This window comes from Motacilla alba, chromosome 13, assembly GCF_015832195.1.
Source record: "Motacilla alba alba isolate MOTALB_02 chromosome 13, Motacilla_alba_V1.0_pri, whole genome shotgun sequence".
Lineage (NCBI taxonomy): Eukaryota > Metazoa > Chordata > Aves > Passeriformes > Motacillidae > Motacilla > Motacilla alba.
This window is the reverse complement of record NC_052028.1, coordinates 13,323,698-13,341,668: the sequence shown is the minus strand read 5'-3', so window position 1 is coordinate 13,341,668 and position 17,971 is coordinate 13,323,698. Positions and strand designations below refer to the sequence as shown.

At 40.8% G+C, this 17,971-nt stretch overlaps 1 protein-coding gene across 8 annotated transcripts in view; it reads right to left on the bottom strand.

Moving 5' to 3' along the window:
- SGCD (sarcoglycan delta) overlaps positions 1-17,971 on the bottom strand; it is a 308,234-nt gene that overhangs the window by 241,171 nt on the left and 49,092 nt on the right. Inside the window, exon 1 of one of the 8 annotated variants that reach the window (XM_038150501.1) lies at positions 11,949-11,972. The exons of the other annotated variants lie outside the window; for them this stretch is intronic. The gene's annotated coding sequence lies outside the window, so the exon portion shown is untranslated. Of the gene's footprint in view, positions 1-11,948; positions 11,973-17,971 lie in introns of those variants that run through there. 8 annotated transcript variants of the gene reach the window in all.

Below are 17,971 nucleotides of genomic sequence, written 5' to 3'. Positions count from 1 at the left end.
ACGTTTTGTTCAGGCTGTTTAATTCATCAACTAGCTGGACAGGAAATATGCTAGGATGTTAATTTAACAGAATTATTCCCCTCTCAATAAGGTAAATGTTAGATGAAGATCATTAGGCAGGCTGGCAGCCCTGTCATCCTCCTCCTGCCAAACCCACAACACGAAGGAGCTGCTAAAGAGGCTCTGGCAATGTGAAGCTTTATAATCTTCCCTGAGTGGACCCTCCTGCTGCCATGTTTCCTATATTTTTGGAGCTGATTTAGCTTTGTTCCTTTATCCTACAGTTTTCAATTGTCTTTCAGAATACCAAAGCTATGATTTCAAAAGTCAAACATCCACATGAAAATCCATCAATACATTCATAGGGAAAACAAAGCCTTCTGCCTAAATGCTGCTCTGTGTGTCACATCACAGCCAGGAACCCTATTCCTGATGAGACGTTGAGTTTATTTGACCATCAAATAAAATAACTTTCACAAATTGGGTTAGTGTTTTTCCCCACGGGAAGTGCCATTACTTATAAGTAGATCTTGACCTTACAAATGAACTCCATCCTGCCTTAGATAGTTTAAAAAACTGGGCCATAGTTTCTGGCAGTTGTGTGGTTAAGGGCTGCATTCTCCTTTGGGGGAAAAATAAATTTATTATTGGTTCAGATCTTTAAGCTGAAAAATCATCATGATAAAAATATTTCATTTTTTCCCCCTGCTCCCAACCTCCCAACTCACTACAATGCCTTAAGGAAAACAAAAGTCTACACAGAGGAGAACAAATACTGCAAATTGAAACAAGGAACAGTAAAGCAATTCTTGCATGATGCACTCCTAAAATGATTTGGTCTGCTTCTGGCTAAAGAAAAATATGAAGTCCTAATAAGAGAGCCACCTAAATTTTGATATTTTCCCCCCGAGAAACTAGAAAAAAAATCAGAACTGTTAATGATTCTATGATAACATAACTGCACTATTTTTTCTTGTTCTAGTAACAGATGGTAGCTATTGAAAAGCACCCTAGACTTCCAGGCTGGAAACATTGTAATTCTAACTGAATTGGATCTCATTTCTCATGTCTCACTCCCTTATTTCTAGATGCTTTCCTTTGTCTTAACTTTTTAAAGTCTGATAAATTCTTACAACAGGGGTTTTGTTTTCCTGGGCATTCGTGCAGCACCAGCCCAGCACAGCCACCAACACATACCCAGTTAAGTGTGTGGGAAGGGGGGGGTGAAAGGATACAGGATAAGCCCCATTTATTGCCTTTTCCTGACATTTTTACCCATTCAGATATCTGTGGGTTCTCAAGTTGCACTCATCACTGTCAGCTTCATTTCTAAATGCACATAAAGCAACAGGAGGAACATCTGGGTTGTTATTCATCTGTGTTCTTCCCTAACATTAGGAATTCTTCTATCTAACGTGGCAGAGCCAAAGCCAATACAGCTCCTTTGTGTTTACTTGTCTTCGTGAAAGAGCTACTGAAGCATCTCCCAACTCTGCCCCCTCTGGGTCCTGAACAGGCTGACACATCTCCCCCTCGTTTCCCTTCCATTTTTCTTCAGCTGGGGCTGCATTACCTGGTTATTGTCTCACGTCTGAGCCCACAACTGTTCCAAGCCTGCCTCTTCCTTGTGGATAGTGCTTTTGTAAAAGAGATAATAAAATCTATTCAGCAGCTCTTAAAAGTCTCCTCACATAAGAAGGCACGTAGGGAAAACAGCCTTTCAAAGCTTTGAAGCTCTGTACCAGAACATCTGTTCGGGTTTCAAGGAGTTTGCAGCCCAGGTCCCAGAGCGCAGAGCTGGAGGCTGAAGAACCCTTCAGAGCTCTGGTACAGCTTTCTTTCAAACATCTCCCCATGATGGAACATAGAGGCTTGAGCTTAAATACAAACTGTAGTACCTTCTCCCCTCTTCATGTTTTCAGGGCTCTTTAATTCTTCCAGCAGTTTTTCCTATAAAATCTATTATGATGCCTCAGCAAGAAAGTTTTGAAATTTTTGGGTATCTTCAGTTGGAAAGGCAACTTGCAGGTTAGGGAAAAAAAAAAAAAATCACACAGCAGCATTTAAATGGACCTATTAACCAAAACAGTCATCCTAATATTTATCAGTTGTTGTAAAGATGAAAAGTTCACAAGACACACAAGAACATATAATACGGACAAAACCACTTCATGAACAGCTGACGAGTTCAGAAGTTCATTGAACTTAAATCAATTGACCTAGATCATCGAACTAAAAAATCTACTGTTTGACCTGGGAAAAACAGAACAGGATACAAACAGCATCCTTTTCCAAAATAATCCCAAAACTTGGGGCCTCAGTGCTTCCTGAGCCAGCAGAGGTTGTCACTCTTTATATGAGAACCACCAGTGTATTTCTCACAGCCACATCTTTCACCTGTAGAAACTTTCAGCTAAAAGATTATTCTCCAAAGATATTTCCAGAAGCAAGTTCTGTGTCAGGAATAATCTTGATCTGTATTTTTGAACTAATTCAAATTTTTTATATGATGCTTTCTGATTCTTCAATTATGAAAGAGAATGAACAGTACTCCTATTAGCTTTTTCCTTACCATGATGAGGAAACTTTCACCATCATCCCCCCACTGTCACCTCTTTTCCAGCTCTGTTTCCATGTATGAAATTGTTCAGTCATTCCATCCTTTTCTTTAAATTTAAAACTATCTCTTCAGTCATTTCATCATTTTCTTTAAATTTAAAGCTATCATCACCTGCCTGGCAAAGAATGGTTTGAAATTTGACTTCTCATTGACTAGAAGAAAGAAATATGCAGCTACAGTGTATATAAAGAGAAAAATCCTGAGCAGAGGTGGTAAAGGGAGAGCCCAGGTTCTTTTGGATCACACCAAAATACCAAAAACCCTTTTCATGAGGAACAACTCTGCCACAAGGTCTACAATGATACCTCACTCCACCATATCCAGCATTATTTTCCTCAATTCCCCCCAAAATTACCAATGTGCTACATGAGAAATACTTTCCCAATTCTCTCCTCTTTGACTTTTTCCTTAAGGAATCTCTAGGATGAAAACCCCTATGTTTCTCATAGTGCTGAGCTTGGAAGTTTTCAACAGCCACAGCTTCAATGAAACAAAAAAACTGATGACATTCTTCACAAAGAGCCCAACGCAGAAGTTTAAAAGATTCTCAGTTCAGCTGTCCTTTAAAGTTTCCTCTGCCCTTTTCTCTCTAGAGTATTAGCAATCACTGAGAAGAATTTCTCATGTGGGTAATGTGACTTTTATCCCTGGAGTGGGTGGAAAGGACTAAGAGGATGATTGCTGACCTGAGCAAAGGAAAGCTGGGAAGAGTTAAACTTCTGCTCCTGGGTACACCACACAAGCAAACACTCAAGGAGAAAACGTTCACCTGTTCAAATTTGCTCAGTAATCACTCAGAACCATCCCCTTTTGCAGTCAGGAGATGCTCTGCTTTTGTATTTTCCATCCATCATTCACAGAAAAAAATAAAAAGCTTTAATTAATAAACCTCTGCTTAGGTTTAATACAAACCAAGATTTTTTCACAAAACCAAGATTTCTCTTTTAGTGTGGAATTACATTTGGAAAGGACTGGATAAACCATCTCAGAAAGACATCGACCTGCTTGTCAAAGGGTTTGGAACTTGCACCATCAGCAGCAAGGGAGCTTGCATTGGACATCAGGGATTTTGAAGACCACAACACACCATTAGCTCATTTCATTTGATCACACAAGGCAGTCTCCCACAGTCCCCCTGTATTAAAGCTCATACCTTCAGTCCAACCAAAAGTCACCCAGAAAGCATTCTGTCATGATCTGAGTACATCAAAAGCAAAAAAATGTACAATTAACAAACAATTTCTCTAGCCAGGCTCTCTCTATCCAGAACTGTCGAACTTTTAATTTTCCTGTCTTTAATTTGGAGCTGTTGGTTATTCGCATGCCTTCCTCCACCAAATTAAAGGCCTGCTATCTGTCCCAGTGATATGCAAAATGGAGCAAAGCCCAGTTCTGCAATTCAGTCTGACAAAGAGAGATAACTTTTCCCTGTCCAACTGGAGCAGCTTCCAAGAGTAGTGGAAAATCACACTTTTAATTCAGCTACACCAATTTACACCAGTAAGAAATAGCAGCCACATAGTCTCAGCAGTAGTTTTCAATAAGGGGCTAAAGGATAATGACTTCCAAGAATATTTATTAATAAAATGCAAATTATAACAAAGCTGATGCATAGCACTTACCTCACGTTCCTTTTCCTCACCTATCCAGGCTATGTTCACAGTAATAAAACAAATGTTCATTCCCATATTTATGCTCTGCTCAAAATTTCTGTGCGTCCCTACACCTCTACTCAGCTGTATCTAAATGATGGCAATCAGATGAAGACAACATGATAAAAATAAATCAGAACAGTGCAGAAATGTTCCTTTGGGTTTGGTTTTTTTAAGTCTACAAAATGAGTCCCTTCCCTTTGCTTCATCTCCAGTCACCACAGCTAATAAACTGTGCTCTCTCATAAGCAAAGTGATTTCTCTCAGCAGAGAAAGCAGACTATTTCTGCTTTAAAGAGCAAACATTTACACAATCCTCATAGCTCCTAGGATTCCTCACATCACAAGTTTCCTATTTAGAAACCTCCTCCCACATACACACCCCACCAGGCTGTGTCGGTGGAAGAGCCTGAAATACAGATTGCCTCATTCTTTACACAGTCCTGCCCTAACCCCTGCACTCTTTTCAGAGACAAAAGAAATCAGGATTGCTATTTAAATCACACAGCTTGCAACACATTTGAGAAAAACTGGGAATTTTATCCTTTAAGAGGTGATATGGATTTCCCATAAGGTGTGAGCTTTAACTGTGGATGCATCCCACAAGGAAAAGGGAGAGCACAGATAAATCTCTGTGTGGGCACTTTAGAGAAAATTTCAACTGTAACACAACCTGGAAATCAAACAGCAGTCTGAGGAAAGCCAGCCTCACATCAGGACACCAGAAATATCAGGACAATTCAACACAGACTCACCCCAAATCCGTTCTGGTCAGTGAGGTCTATTTTCACTGCTGTAAGAACACCTAACCCTCAGCAAACAGCAGAAGCCAGTATTTGCAACAACAATTAAAACATCACCAATTACAAAGGAACTCCTAAGAACTGTAGGCTTTCTGGGCTGTACAGCAGCATCTCAGGACAGATGCCTGAGCAATCCTTCTCTCACTGCCTGTGGGATGAGAACATTAAACACAAGACTGCTGCAAACATCAGTGTATTAGAAGCGCACCAGAAATGAACAATTGCAAAGAGCCTCTGTCGAGCCATGTGGAGCACTTTCTAACACTCTAACTGCGTCAGAGGAGCTGACCTGCTTGCATTCCAGCAGGAGTTTGGAGCTGACTTCAAGTCGCACGCAGGAGTTAAGAGAATGAAGAGCCGTGCTGGAGTTGTTTTACAAAAGCAGCCAGCAGCGAGGTCTGCTTTTGTTAACATAATCATTATATGAAAAAGATGTCAAATGCTAGCTTTTATGCCAGCCAAAACTTCATCTTGGGAAAAAGGCTCTTTGAAAGTTGCAATCACTCCAGCTGCCTTCAAACTAAGCATTTTAGACCAAAAGAATCATTTTCGTTTCTTTTTATTTTCCCCTTCACACAAAGCCCAGTTATTTCCTTGTATAATATGATGGTTCCACCTCTCCATTTGCTGGAGGAGGTCCCCTCCACCCAGCACCCACAGCTCTCACACACCCAACCAGTTCTTCAACTTCCACCCAAACCCATTCTTGAAATACCTTCCCAGACTCTAAGCAGGAGTTTGCCCATCCAATATCCAGTTCCCACCAGCTTCTAACATCCTCTCACTCTACAGGCTCAATCCCTCCTCCTGCTCCAGTTAAGGTTCCTGCCTCAGAAATTACTCCCCTGGACCAATCTTACATAGAAAGCCTTTAAGTCCAAACTCACCTAAAGCATTTTGTTAATAGAAAAGCATCTAGGTGTGGATTATTTTATACCTAAGTGAAATGCACAGGGAGATACAGCCAGATGACCCCAAGCATAACTTATCTTTAAGCCAGTGTGACAATCAGAAGAAACAGCACAATCAGAATCCCCCGTGGCTCCTCCATTAATATGAGACTTTGCCTACAGCAGCCATGGAAAATTGCATCAAGGCTTGTACGATTTCATATCAGCTGTGGGAGTGATACTGAAGGTCGCAGCAAAAGCACTGCATCTGCCTCAAGTTTTACTTGGAGCAGCAGAGGAAAAAAGCAGCCAAGAAGTTTGCCCAGAAAAGTTTAAAGAAAGCTGCAAGGGATGGAAGAGAATTCCAAAGGAGAGTTTAAGCAAGGTGAGGTGTATATGGCAATAAAACCACAGCTCAAAAACCACTCACAGGCATAAGCACTCAGCTCCTCTCCGCTCTCCGTTAAATCACACTGCCCTCCCCCAGATGAGAGCTCTGTGCCAGCCAGAGAACAGGCTGGGATGAGTGGGGAGAGATTAACTGCAAACTGAGAAAGAGGAGGATGCTCAAGATAGCAAGCAGCAGCTCTGCAGGGCAAACAGGGAAGAGAAATTGTGCTCAAAAAGCAGATTTAGAGAAGTGAGTGGTGAATGTCTAGAGTCACTGGGGCTTGGGACTGAAAACAGATTTCCTAATGACAAAAGCAATGAGACAGTCTTTTTTTTACCCACACAAGCCTTGCTTTTGGGGTGATGAGTCCACTTCCCCAGAGGCTCTGAAAACTAGAATTTTCTCTGAGCTTCATTTCTCATTCATAGATCAGAGTAATGATGCTATGTCTAGCTCCTGGGGTCTCCCTGCAACAAAAACTATGCAAATACCACTCAAGTTACCACAAAGGTTACCAAAGGATACCAAGACAGTCACAACAAGAGGCAGTTCTGGTCTCAGCATCTTCAGCAGAAATTAAGTCATTTGACACTAAGAATGAAGCACCTCCTACTTTTTCTTCTTCAAACTAAGAAAGTCACGTAACTTCAAATCTGTGCCAAGAGAACAGTTCTCAGAGGTTAGGAAAAAAATATGTAAATAACTAACAAAATTCACTGGTACCAGCCCAGACAGAACTGGACCTGCCACTGCTTGCTCTGTCCTGAGAGGTGGGACCTACAGGGACTCCTCATGGATACCAGAGACCTAAGAAAAATGAACATGCAACGCCCATTGAATCTCTTGACTGCTTTAAAACAGTTCCTCCAGTTTAACCCAGAAGGGTCCTCACACCCCATTTAAAACAACTCATGTGTGTCTTTACAGTAGATAATTCTTCTCTTTTAAAGAGGGAAGTAAATTAAACTCTGAACCCCAATCACAGTAATAGCCCCGCCTGACACTATAAATCACTGATGCAGAGTTTTGTTCATGCCCATAAATTACTGACACCATGCCCTCCTGCAGAAGATTCCTTCTCCTTAAAAGCATACTAATATGTTTGCACCCAGTCTCCTTTTAAATACACTGGCTCACGCTGTCAGCTTTCCTAGTGCTTTAGGCACTAATTTCAAATTTCATAATCAATGATATAATTTTTCCTTCATGGCAGTAATTTGATTACTTCTCTTGGGTGTGAGAGGTATCTGTGGCCATTTCTTTCTGTCTTCATCTCAAATTCCTAATCTTCCTTCCTTCCCTCCTCCCCATAAAACCTGTGCAAAATTGATAAAATAACATCAATAAATCAAGGCTCTTGCATTTTCCCTGAAGTGACTGTATTCCAGATTTCTTCCCTGAAACACAAACAAGGACATAGTTCATCTAGTTCAACAGCACGACCAAAAGGGGTATAAAATGATGATGATGTTTTGTGGCAGTTATTGCCAGTTTAGTTAATATGACTGACTGCTTTTCCTGTGCAAGCTGTCTCTTCTAGATTACCCTATCTTTGAAATAATCACCACTACTACATAACATTTAGTAATAATTTACTCCACAGCAATTGGTATGACAGAGCCCACATCAGCTGAAACAAAATTGCAACATTCAAGGAAAAAAATAATTAATTCACATTTGTTTCTGACAAGTGCAGAGTCCCTGCTGACCAACCTGTACACTGCACTGTTAAAGTACAGTACATTTAGAACTTTTCATATACAGCATCAAAGGAATAGAGTTCAAACTAAAGTTGCCACTTTCTTCCCACTAATTTCAGACATTTTAATGACAGCAAGAACAGGAGGCAAGAAATCTGTGTATTAATCAAGTTCTAAAACAAGCTGCAGAAAGATGCCTGCCCATCCCTGAATTTGGCTGATTTCATCAATCACACAATTCTTAAGGACACTTGAAACCACTTCTATTTCCACAAACATCTGGAGAGACAAAGTGGAATGCAGCTGATAGAAAACGCAGTAGGTGCTTTCAGGGAAAGTTGGGGTTTTTTTTCAAGGTTAAGAAACTGACTTGTCTCTTCCTCCACCCCCCTTTAATACAAAGCCTTCCAGAGGCAGGCTGGGGATCATACACATATTCTCTTAGCCAGGGCTGAGTAAAACAGAACTTCTTTTTTTCCCCCTTCATCCATAATGTTTTGGTGAGAAAAAATACTGCATGTGTGATATACACATTTAGACTATGGAAGCTTAGTACAGGTGACCTAACTCAAAAGACAGATTTCCACTAAACAGATCATTCAGGGTGTTTTCTCCTAACTTCTTTTTTAAAGTTTCTGAATCAAGATACTTAAAAGTAACTTGTGATGTCAGATTCCATAAAGTATTCTGTTCTCCCTTGAGGTATCTCAGTGCAATCCATTTTTTTTTCTGCTGGGCAACCACACTGACATATGAATTTCTATTAAACTTTTCTCTGCAAACATGATGCAATGGTGCTCATTTACAACTGCACAAGGTAAGTCCATGACTGAGACAAAAGTAAATGGACCACACAAGCAAAAGAATTTTCAACTTTCAGATGTTGAATTAGGCCAAAAACAATTGTCCAAACAGTCATATTTAATCATTGTTAATTATTTATCCTATGGGAGAAAAATATGTCAAGAGCTTGTTAGGTTAGGTTGACAGAACCATTAACATGAGGAACCCCCCATAAGTCAGATGCAGTTTTTTATTCAAAAGAGTTGTTAATACTTTCCAGAGGTTAAAGCCCAAATTCTCATACATGAATTTTGAGAAGTCTGAAGCAGCAAAACATAACTGAACCAAAACTTTTCTTTGAAAAGAGCAATGCACATTCCTAGAATGAATAATTCCTTCTTGTCTGTTCTATTAATTCCTTCTTCCTGACATTCATATTTCTATCATAAATCAGCTGCAATTTTCTTTTCCCACAAGATGAAACCTGTGCTAGCAGACAAGTTCATATTCACTGTGAATTACTGAAGCATCCATGTAGCTTTTTTTCCTGCAGATTATTTTCACAGAAATTCCTTTTAAGCAAGGTAAAAGCAAGTTCTTTTACAATGCCACAGCAGCAAATTTGTTTTGCCTTTTTTATATTTACTGAGCTAATAAAGACACTCAGCAATTAAACATAAAAGGTGATTTTCAATTTAAAATTATAATTCTGACTTCAAGCTACATATATGAAGCTTACATGTTACTTTTGCTCCCAGATGGAGCTGAAATGAAACAGCAGACCTGACCTACAAAGCTGCTTGGAGGAACTATGGCATCACATTCTCCTGCTCTTCAAAAGTAGCATCACATTCGGCTGCTCTTCAATACCATCTATTTGTTCAGGGTCCCTTTCAGACTGAGAAGATATTACCATTTTTCCTAAGGCCAGCATGTGAGGAATTAAAAAATAAAATAAGAAAATGATATCTCAAACAGTGGTTGGAGAGATACTGTGGCAAAAATCTATATCCCCACATCCCTATTGCCAGCGTCACAGTTTGTGGAACAGGGAACAATTCAGTATTTCACAGGAAGCCAATAACCATCATGAGAGCTCCCATGGGTGACATTACTTAATCTGCAGTTTCATCTTCCAGAGGAAAAAGGAGCCTACGATGAAAAACTATTTCCATAAACAAGGGTCTTAAAAGCTGAACAGAAAAAAGGTTTTGGGTAAGTTTCAAAATTCAGGCACTTGTGTCTAACAATCCTTCCTCCCCTCAAAGCTGGGAATAATTTAAAGCCAATGAAAGCTCAAGATTTTGGGAAATGCAGATCTTGGGGAGCAGTGTATCAAAAGGGGCCAATAGGAAGAAGGAATTTCTTTATTTCTGTGTCAGCCTCCCTGTGGCTCTGTCAAAGCAGCAGCAGTAACACTTTACACCTTCCAGAGCACGTGCCCTGCAGCACACCTCACATGAGCTACTCCATCCCTGCCAGAACAAATGTTAAAGCAGTTTGTTACTCCTCATCCTCCTCTTTGATCATTTCAAAGCTTTGAACAGTAACAGACTGCTGAGCAGAGAGCTACCAGCACCGACAGGGAGAGAGGATCTGCTACAGCTGATATGCAGCACACAGAGACAGCGTGCAAGGGATCTCCAAGGGAGGAAAAGCAGAAGGAATTGCAGGCATTTCATCCTACAAGGATCAACAAGAGACAGACTGCAATTGCATGAAATTGTTCTGCAAAAGGGAATGTGAGAGGAACAGAAGTCACCTGCAATTTCATAGTTCTCATTGAAATGCAACCTATATTTTTAGGAGACTGAGGAAAAAGGGCATTATTTATGGCTATTTGGAGGACATAGGGAAAGCAAGAAGGGAAGGGAGGAAGATTCTCTTCTGCCAGTTTTGAGACCAGGCAAGTGGTTTAGCTAAATAAACACGGTCTTCAAAAGTATACTGATAATATTTTGAAACTATAAGCAAAATTTGCATTCCACTGGCAAAGCTGTAAAACTTGCCTGGAGACTACACACAGTGCTCTAATCACACTGGCTCCTCAGAGCTGACCCATAAAAGCCAGAGCAGCTACTGACAGATGAGCTAAAAATTTCTGACTGGCTTTTTAGGGGAACAAGCCATGGATTTGTACTTGGAAGCTATTCCAAAACTGTTAAGAGCCATGTAGAATAACAGCCTTTTGCTCAGCTGCCAACATACCAGCCCAAAAGCTCCACGAGGTGACTTCAGACCAAAACAGAAAGCCTCTGTGTTTCTACCTACTAGAGCTTGCACTAAATTCCCCTCTCTGACACGGAGGAGCTCAGTGCCAGGGAGCAACAATGAATTCACAGGCCAAAGGCTCACATCTGCTGCCTGGCTTTGAAATCCTCCCTCGATTTTACAGACTTAAAATGCAAAGGATGCCAGAGCCCAGTGCCACTTGGAGGACACCACTGACCACTCTGTGGCCACACAGACCAGCCTGGAGACCTTCACTGCCCAACAGCTTCAGGTTTTGAAGTGCTGCTTCCCACAATGGTTACATTGCCAATGCAAGACCCGAGTCTCCAGAAATCTCTTGTGGGTACACATCTACTGGGATTAGAAGGTTCAAGCTGCCTCCAAATGTTAATCAGAAAAATACGGAGACAGGTCACTCCACAATCCACAAACACAGAATCATATGAACCACAGAACAGGCTGGGTTGGAAGGTACCACAAATATCATCACACCTAGCACGGTAAGGAAACCTTCTGCTAAACCAGGTTGCTCAAAGCCCCATCCAGCCTGGCCTTGAACACTTCCTGGGTTGGGATATCATGCTGCTTTTCTCACTGGAAAAGAGACTAAACACAAAACTATCTCCTGTGTGAGTCTGTCCAGCAGTTTCTGGCAGCTCCCTCTGAAATGGAACCATCAGTGGTAAGGTGTCCCCTCTGCACCCAGGTTTCAGGACCAGGGAAACATAGGTACCAAATGAAATGCTGTGAGCAATCATGAGCAGCCTTTCAGCTGTGACAGGAAACCAGACACAAGGTAATTCTTGTCTTTATTCACACATCATAGACTGACTGCAGTGATTTCAAACACTAGCCTTTTTTTCTCTGCAATACATACCATATCATTACCCCCTGAGAGGCCACTTTGCACTTGGCTCTCCTGTCTCCTTTCTCCTGTTTTGTTGTATAAAGTTATATGGAAAATAATACCTAAGTGGCTCCACATCCTGCAGGGAAGTAGCTTAAAACATCACTCAGTCTTTCTGAAAATTTTCATGCCACTGCAAACAAAAAAAAAAAAGTCAATCATTATACCTCAAACTTGACAGTTTCTTTTGGATTGAAAACCATAAATTAAGTAAAAAATATTTATTTATTCAAACACATGGGTTTGCTTTTCACCAAAACACTTTGACAGCTGCAAAGATGACAGTAACCTGTGATACCTGCTCTGCATCACCCTTGTGGCTGTCTTGTTATTTCTGGAAACCCAGAAGTTATCTCCTGAAAAATCAAATCATTCTGTCCTAATTAGAAGCTTCTGAAGACAAACTTCAATTGGGATGTACACTTCCCACACATTAAACACTAATTCAGAAAGCAGGAAGCCCTTCTCAGCATGTCCTTCAGATGAGAGGTTGCAGACTTAAAAACACCAGGTTTAAAATCCAAGCTGAAAACTCTGTTGTTTAATAATGAAACACAGCAGTTGCACTGCAGCTTCTAGAGTTCTTCTAGTAATAAATAAAACCCTGACTGCAGCAAGACAGATTCTGAGAAGCTTCCTCACACTCACCAAGTTTTACAGGACCAGCATTTACCCTCTCAATGCAAACAAGGGGGTGATAAACTCTTTTTCCTCACACACCTGCTATGACAGGAGGGGGATATAACTGCATTAAGGCCATTCCAGTCCCTTTCCAGGGATGACACTGTCTTCTAGTCCAATGATCAACCACACAACCTGATTCGTGAACAATCAGGTCAAAATACCTCAAGTGCCACAGGTTCCCCATGTTCATCTTTGCTGGTGGTAAACAGGAATATCAAGTGGGCTGATTTAGCTTTTCTGCAGCAAATTCTCACAGGTTAAAAGCACCTCACAGTCAAGGTCATTCCAAACAATGCAGGTGCACTACTGCTGGGCAAGCAGAAGTGCCTGGAGAAGTGAGCACTTCAGATCCTGTTACTCTTCTCTGATCATCTCATACTGCTTATAATGCTAATCTGATCATTTACTAGGGATGTGACATAATGTCCATTCTTGCTAGGCAAGGCAAGGACTACCAGCAGCCAAAACACTAATTTAAGGACTATTAATAACTTAATTTCCAAAAGCAGTTAGTATTTTCATTTGTGGTAAAACTTCGGTCGCTTGGTACACTTTTCTGCAAAAACAGAACTTGTCTGGAGTAGGCTAGGAACTAGATATGACCCCATTTGGGCTCTAAATTACTGATGCAAAATTTTCAGGGCAGATATCCAGTGATTCAAGATCAACAATCTGACATTATTTCTGCCTGTGGGCTACCAAAAGCCAAAACATGCTTTGGGACTGACAGTGTGTGTGGCTTAGGCAGCAAAAGCACTGTGCCCTGAAACCAGCAACAATAACAGTTATATCACATAAGCACAGTTTCCTAGAAACACTTGCACTCTCAATTTTCACCTACTTAAAGGGAACTGACAAGGCTGGAAGTCTCACAATCTAAGTACTGGTTCATCACATGGGACAATTTCTTTTCTACCTTCTGTACAAGTGCTTAATAAGGCAACTCCAACATGTACTTTTATTTAATTAAACACAATCTCCTGGTAACAGAATATAATACACCTTTAAAACATTCTGGGTTGCTTCTAGCAGCATGCAGCTGGAGTTATACAAATTACTGCATTCCCCCTTGCCACTTTCCGATGTGGTGCAGATTGGCATAATTCTGCTGAGTCCTATTGATTTACACCAAAGGGTGGCTGATCCACATACTTCCAAGCTTCCAAAATGAGACACAAAAATGTATTTGATATGCCTCACCTGAGCAACATCTGAGGCCAGCTATTGCCATTGGCACAGCATGTCCCCTCCCAGTCCCCTCTCCCAGCACCAGAGGGGTCCCTTCAGGCACCTAAGCCCCATTTCACAGGAAGCAGTAACTGCTTCATAAGGGCTTTAATCACTTAAAAATTGCTAGGAGTAGCAAAGGGGAAAAGCATGTAAGTTCCTCTCTTAAATGTAATTACGGGTGATGTTCTACTCTTGTCTAGAAGCACACAGGTAGAACTCAGAGTTTCAATGCCCTCCTTGTCCTGATGCCTCAGAGCATTCTGAAAACTCTGTTGTTTACTCTTTAACTTTTAACAGAGAGGCCCTGAAATATAATCAATGCTCACTTCTGAAACCCTACAATTTTAATTACTGTTTTCAGAAACCCTCTATCACATGTTTTATGTACAATCAATGCTGACCCATAAAGAGAAAGCACTCTCACATTTTGGTATACAAGAAGTTTGCTCTTTAAGAAGACAATCAATTACTGATCATCTAACTGCCTCTGTGTGCATATCTATTGCTCTTCTGTTATTGCAGATTAGACAAGATTATGTCCCAAGAAAGCAAAAACGCTATAAAACTCCACTTCTGATTTGTTCAATATAAGATTTTATTTACGTTGTTACTTGGGGTGGTAGATGCTTATTTTTTTTAAACCTACACAAAGTATTGTTCCCTGTGTAGCAGCTAAAGGGGAAAAAAAAAAAATTAAATCTTGCAACAGCACAATTTGATCAATGTGTTTTGACACCACTTCCTACTAAATCATTCTTAATATGCTGAGATCTGAATCCATGTTGACACATCAAGATACAACTGTGTGAGAGTTGTCATGCATTGAAAGAAACTCTTCATGTATGTAACTCTGGTTTTAATATGTTATAGCAGATCATGCCATAAGAAGCTCATCATGCCCAGATTTTGTGTTTGAGTGTTACTTTTTATTTCATCTGAGGTGGGGGATCAATCTGCAATCTTTTCAAAGAGGCATTACAAAAAATCAGTAAGAAAATTACTGACTTTAAACATACATGAATAATGCTCTCCTGAATAGTGCCCATAAATAAGAGGCATAAAAAGCCCAGACATTGCGAGAAAAGATGTGCCAAGACATCCATGTTCTTTAGTTTTAGTCCATCAGGGATAGGTTGATGAAATGCTAAAGAAAAAGCCTACCTTAAATTTCTGTTCAAAATCATTAGCTGAATTTTAAAAAGTTATGTATTTGTACATAAACTGGTGTTATCAAGTACATCTCAGCCAACCTGCTGAAATCAATATCATTTACACTTGCCACTCAGAGAAGATGAGCTACAAGGTTCATATTTGGGAATAAAGACTTAAAAATAGTAACCCAAACTCCTTATTTCCTTTTGAAAGGACCTGAAACTGTACACCACATGCAGGCACGTGTGTGGCAGCAGGCTAAAGAGCAGCCGTCCTGTGGTAACATGCAAACCAGAGATTTGCACAAAAATGGGCAGCTAGACTCAGAAAGCTTTCTAGTCTAGCTAGACTAGAAAGGATGTGTAAGCACACACAGGCTATGGAACACTAAACTGAGCACAAAATTTGCACAAATCTTATTACTTAAAAAAATCAGGTCACAAAAGCTAGAGTATTCTCAGAAAGAAGGCATAGTTCATAGTAAATACTTCAATATTTTTGCAGCCCAAATGATATCCAGCTGTGCTTGAAGTCCCATTACTCCCTATCCACACAAAGTCAAGTACAGCTCAACCAAAGCAGGAGAAAAAGTAATTTCTCTTCAGACAAGAAAAGAAAGAGGAAAAAGGAAAAGAGAGCTGAGCAAGCTTCCTCCTTTGAAGGAAGTTAGAGAGTGAAGAGAAGGCAGCAGTGGGGCCCTGGGCTGCCTGATCAGCAGGCAGGCACCAGCTCCAGCCAGGACAGGAGCAGAGCACTCCTGGAGCCACAGCAGCCTGGCTCGGCTCTGCAGGAATATTCCACTCTTTACCTTCTCCTCTTGCTCCAGCACTGAACCTTGCATGTTAATCCCAAGAATCCTCCTTATTTAATAAATGCATTACAGTCTATCGATTTTCAGTGACTATGAAAGGTCAAGTCAAAACAAAGCAGGAACATTTTGCAATGCACAGGGCGGTAAAGAAGAAAAAACTCCTAATGAGACTAAGTGGTTACTGTGCAGATTGAGGAGAAACTTCAGCAAGTCAAATTCATGTCTAGTTACATGGATATAAGCAGAGAGGAATTCCACTAGGGCCAAAACTTCAAGCACTGTTTTCTGTACTCTTATCCTGTGTTTTTATTTGCATGCCCAGGAGACAAATTTTAATCTCAAAACCTCAGACATTATTAGTATTTGTTTAAAGGCCAGGAAAGGCTGCTCTAATCTTTCATTGTGACCTCCTGTTCAATACAGACCAGAAGATGGAAGCTAAAAGCTTCGCCACCCATCTCACAGAGGAACGGGGAGGAAAAGTGATCCCCTTCCATACTCAGGGTATCCCAGGTGAAAACAGGCAATGGCAGGGAAACGAGAAGCAAGTAGATGCCTGATTTTTAATATCTGTGATATGAAATCTTTCTTAAAAGCTAATTTATGGAACAGTCACATTTTCTTTTTCCAAACTTTCTCATTCCACCCAAACTTACCCACAATGAAAAATGATGCTGTGATTAGAGGCATGCTTAATTACTTTCCAGCAATAAAATTTTATGAACCAAATTTTTATCCTAGCCTGTCTATTTTCTTATTTATTTTTATATATTCATAAATATTCAAAGCCATTAAGATGATTATTAATTGCAGCAGAATGCAATTAGGTGGCTTTCCACAATAGCAGTCTTTAAAACTGCAATGTGTATTCACTCTTTTTCCAGCACCTGGCTTCAATTATTTAGCTCTTTGAGGATCTCTGTTATCATGATATAATGAATGTTCTACTTAAATAGCATCACTACCTGAAAGAAAGAACACTGATCTATTACTACATTAAGCTCAGCCGTGTAGTGAGTTGTGTCATATAATGAAACCTTCACAAAACTGATTACCTGCAGAGCCTCACACTGTTCAAAATGTTAGCAAGTCACATTCTCCTTTTGGCCACAAAGTTGTCATCTTTTCCTTCCCCCAAATAATTCCTCTTTAATCTTTTCACAGACTTTTACACCTGTGCTACGTAATTTCCAAACTAGTATTTTAAAAGGTGCTGATCCACCTCTGCCGTGCACACTGGATGAAAAAGGGCGTGCCAGCAGCAGGGAGAGACCATTTATACAATTATGGACACTGCACACTATAAAACACCCAAAATCTCGTTAGCAGACTGCCTTTTTAGGAGTTACTCCTCCAGAAAGGAAAACTCTTTTTGAAGGTCAGCAGCCTGACCTCACTGATGTTTACAGCACTGACTTCCCCAGCAGCCACTTAAGGGATGCTTTCAGCATCTCGCCTCAGTAAGTGGTGGCAGCCTTCATAAAGGGCAGGATATTGTTACAGCTTGCAAGAGCTCACATTAACTTTTAGCCTAAGTGGTAAATTTTACCTTCAAAATGATCATTTGCTTTTGAAAGCATGCGCTTAAATCATTTCAGCTTCACCTGACCTTGCTCCCACTGCGTGCTCCTCTCTGCCATGCACTCCCGCAGGTGTCAGCGCCCACCCCTCCCTTACACGCCTTCTGCAAGAACTGAAATGCTAATTTAGGAACATTTTGCCCAATTATATTGTTGTCCTCTTCATTCAACTTGCTAATGGGAGAGGCAAAACTCAGGGAAGATGAGGAAAGCAAAAGCAGAGTTCCAGGGCAACACAGAGACGGCTGCAGTGAACCCTGAGCAAGGCAGCACACGGAGGGGGATGGCTCCCAGGAGGGGATGCAAGGGAGGCAATTGCCAGCCCTACATAAAGCCAGCAGCAGCAAGGCACAGGCACTTAGCCTGCACCATTCCCACAACGGGAATGCGTAGGAGACATGAAATGTGGCATGTGCTCCTAGAAATCTCCTCAAGTCTCTCTCGGGATTTGGCAGAGTTTTATTGGTTTCTGCTCTGGTAATAGTAAAGCCAGCTGAAGGCACACCTGGGTGCTGGGGAGCATTGGACTTCAAAAA